At 43.3% G+C, this 4,176-nt stretch overlaps 1 non-coding gene across 1 annotated transcript; it reads right to left on the reverse strand.

Moving 5' to 3' along the window:
- Positions 1–1,009: 1,009 nt before the first annotated feature.
- Positions 1,010–1,111, reverse strand: LOC119927961. The gene has a single exon (XR_005450924.1). It is a non-coding gene; the product is annotated as a U6 spliceosomal RNA (small nuclear RNA).
- Between the last annotated feature and the right edge of the window lie 3,065 nt (positions 1,112–4,176).

Consider the following 4,176-nt stretch of genomic DNA (forward strand, 5'->3'; position numbering starts at 1 on the left):
CTGAGGCACTGAGGAGTTAAGTACCTTGGCCCACCTCACACAGCAGGATTAGAACCCCAAATCTCTGATTCTCAGGCCTGTGTTCTTTCCACTAAGCCACACTGCTTCACCTCTTAAATTCTTCAGCCAACTCTAACACTTAGGAACTTACTGCCGCACTCCTCAGCACTCATGTCAATACTTTCATTTTATTCATCTATTTTCGACTTGTCTAGTTGTAAATATTTTTATGTCTGGCTCACATAAATCTAAACTCTCCGTGGGCAGGTAATGTGGGATTTACTTAGTCTGTTTTTCCCAGGGGTCTAGTATAGTTCACCCCACCAAAGGGATGTTCAATAAATGCTACTGCCAGTAGTGCCAGCGCTTAGAATGGTGCTTGGCACATAGTAAGCGCTTAACAAATACCATAATTATTATTATTTGTTTGAGCGCTCACTGTGGGAGGAGCACAGTTAAAGGATGAAGAGAGGAGGAGGAGCCAGGAAAAGGAAACTGGGATAAGACAGGTAAGATGAGAAGCAGGGGTATCCTAAATCGGTGAAATGAAGGGTTTTCAAGGAGGAAAGTGTGGTCAACCCCGTAGAGAGTTCAAGGAGAAATAAAAGGGTAAACAGCACAGCTGAGTGGATAGAGCACAGGCCTGGATGTCAGAAAGATCTGGGTTCTAATCCCGGCTCTGCCACTCATCTGCTGTGTGACCTTGGGCAAGTCACTTTACTTCACTGTGCCTCACCTGTAAAATAGAATTTTACAGCCCCAGAATTTATGTCCATATCTGTAATTATTTATTTAAATTAATGTCTGTCTCCCCCTCTAGACCGAAAGCTCGTGGTGGACAGGGAATGTGTCATTAGATTGTACTCTCTCAAGCGCTTAGTATAATGCTCTGCACATAGTAAGCTCTCAGTAAATATGATTGACTGACTGACTCCTTGAAGCCAGGGATAATAATAACGGCATTTATTAAGCGCTTACTATGTGCAAAGCACTGTACTAAGCACTGGTAAAAAATATGGAACGCTTCATGAATTTGCATGTCATCCTTGCGCAGGGGCAATGCTAATCTTCTCTGTATCATTCCAATTTTAGTATGATAATAATAATAATAGCAGTATTTGTTAAGTGCTTACTATGTGTCAGGCACTGCATTAAGCGCTGGAATGGATACAAGGAAATTGGGTTGGACACTGTCCCTGTCCCACATGGGACTCACAGTCTCAATCCCCATTTTACAAATGAAGGAGCTGAGGCCTAGAGAAGTGAAGTGACTTGTCCAAGGTCACACAGCAAACAAGTGGCAGAGCCAGGATTAGAACCCACGATCTTCCAATTTACAGGCCCGGGGTCTAGCTACTACACCATGCTGCTTCTCATGTCTCTTTACTCTATTATAGTCTCCCAAGCAGAGAGTATAGGCCTCTGCATACGATAAGTGCTCAATAACTACCACTGATGGATTGATTCATCCAATATATTTTAAATATGTAAAATATCATTTCTATTTTTTGCTTCCCAATGCTTAGTACAGTGCACTGGATTTAGTGGATGCTCAATAAATAGTATTACTATCGCTACTGCAACTGCCGCACCTAGGTGGATACAACTCAGACTGTAAGCCCCATGTGAGACAGGGACTGGGTTCAAACTGATTAATTTGTATCTACCCCAGAGCTTAGAACAGTGTTTGGCCCATAGTAAGCGCTTAACAATTACTTTAAGTACGTAGTGTGAGAATAATAATAATGTTTGTATTTGTTAAGCGCTTCCTATGGGCCAAGCACTGTTCTAAGCGCTGGGGGAGATACAAGATTATCAGGTTTTCCCACGTGGGGCTCACAGTCTTAATTCCCATTTTACAGATGAGATAACTGAGGCATAGAGAAGTGAAGTGACTCGCCCAGAGTCACACAACTGAGAAGTGGAGGAGCTGGAATTAGAACCCGTGTCCTCTGACTTCCAAGCCGGTGGTCTTTCCACTAAGCCACACCGGGACTGGTAGTCAGAGGACCGAGGTTCCAAACCTAGCTCTGCCACTTGTCCCCTGGATGACTTTGGGCAAGTCATTTCACTTCTCTGTGCCTCAGTTACCCCATCCGTAAAATGAGGATTAAGACCGTGAGTTCCATGTGAGTCATGGACTGTGTCCAACTCCATTATCATATATCTACCTCAGGGCTTAGAATAGTGCCTGGCACATAATAAGCGCTGAATAAAATACCATAAAAAAATAACACTTTGGGCAAGTCACTTAATTTCTCTGTGCCCCGGTTTCCTCAACTGTAAAATGGGGATTTAATACCTGTTTTTTTTTGTTGCTGTTTTTTTAATGTCACTTGTTAATAATAATAATAATAATAATAATGGCATTTGTTAAGCACTTACTATGTGCAAAGCACTGTTCTAAGCACTGGGGAGGTAACAAGGTGATCAGGTTGTCCCAATTGGGGCTCACAGTCTTAATCCCCATTTCACAGATGAGGGAACTGAGGCCCAGAGAAGTGAAGTGACATGCCCAAAGTCACACAGCTGACAATCGGCAGAGCCGGGATAAGAACAGAGTGCTGGGATAGATACAAGATAATCAGGTCAGACACAGTCCCTGTCCCACATGGGGTTCACACCTTTCCTCCCTCCGAATTAGACTGCCAACCCCATATGGGACAGAGACTGGGTCCGACATGATAATGCCCGTTGCTGGGTAGGGATTGTCTCTCTCTGTTGCCGAATTGTGCTTTCCAAGCACTTAGTACAATGCTCTGCAAACAGTAAGTGCTCAATAAATAAAATTGAATGAACTTGTTATCTGTTCCATCACTTAGGACAGTGCTTGATGGATAATAAGAGCTTATTACTCTTCCTCTGCTTCAAAGCCTTACTGAAGGCCCACCTCCTCTAAAAGGCCTGCCTTGACTAAGCCTTCCATTTCTCTTCTCCCACTCCCTTCTGCATCACCCTGACTGTCTCCCTTTATTCACCGCCCCCCAGCCCCACACCGCTTTCGTACATAGCTGTCATTTATTCATTTATTTATTCATATTAACGTCCGTCTCTCCCTCTAGCCTATAAACTCGTTATGGGCAGGGAATGTGTCTGTTTATTGATATATTGTACTTTCCCTAGTGCTTTGCATACAGTAAGTGCTCAATAAATATGATTGAATAAATGAACAGATACCATTACTATTATTACTATTAACATTGATAATAAAAATAATAATAATAGTAATAATGAAGTAAGGTCAAATGGGAACACAACTCCCAGATCCAAGGCGATCTTAGGGGGACAGACTGTTCTAACCCCACCCACTGACTTTTATGGCTCTTAATAATAATGATGGCATTTATTAAGCACTTACTATGTGCAAAGCACTATTCTAAGCACTGGGGAGGTTTCAAGGTGATCGGGTTGTCTCATGGAGGGCTCACAGTCTTAATCCCTATTTTACAGATGAGGTAACTGAGGCCCAGAGAAGTTAAGTGACTTGCCCCAAGTCACACAGCTGACAACTGGCAGAGCCGGCATTTGAACCCATGACCTCTGACTCCAAAGCCTGTGCTCTTTCCATTGAACCACACTGCTTCTCTTATACCCTCATTTCTAGGTGACTATCCCTTCTTGCTAAAATGAAATAACAGCACTGACCTACTTCAAAGGAATGTGTTGTTGATTTGTTAATTAGGGACTGGAAAGAGCTTTGAAGATCCCGAGTGCCATAAAACATCTCCATATAAATGTCTAATGCTTCATTTTTGCTCAGATATCATCTTGGTTTTCCCAAGGCACCATACTTGTTTACTTCCTTGACCGTGGTTGTTGGGAGGTGCTGAAGTTGGGATGCAGCTTTAGGCTGCGAACATCCCCCTCATTAAGGAAAACTCCTCGCGCTCTACTTTGCGATCACCTCTGAGCAACCAACTGCCATATGGCCTAGTTGAAAGAGCAGGGGCCCAGGAGCCAGTGGATCTGGGTTCTAATCCTGACTCTGCCACTTGTCTGCTGGGTCATCATCATCATCAGTCGTATTTATTGAGCGCTTACTGTGTGCAGAGTACTGTACTAAGCACTTGGGAAGTACAAGTCGGCAACACATAGAGACGGTCCCTACCCAACAGTGGGCTCACAGTCTAAAAGGGGGAGACAGAGAACAAAACCAAACATACTAACAAAATAGAA

The sequence above is a fragment of the Tachyglossus aculeatus genome, chromosome 4 (genome assembly GCF_015852505.1).
Source record: "Tachyglossus aculeatus isolate mTacAcu1 chromosome 4, mTacAcu1.pri, whole genome shotgun sequence".
NCBI classification, from domain to species: domain Eukaryota; kingdom Metazoa; phylum Chordata; class Mammalia; order Monotremata; family Tachyglossidae; genus Tachyglossus; species Tachyglossus aculeatus.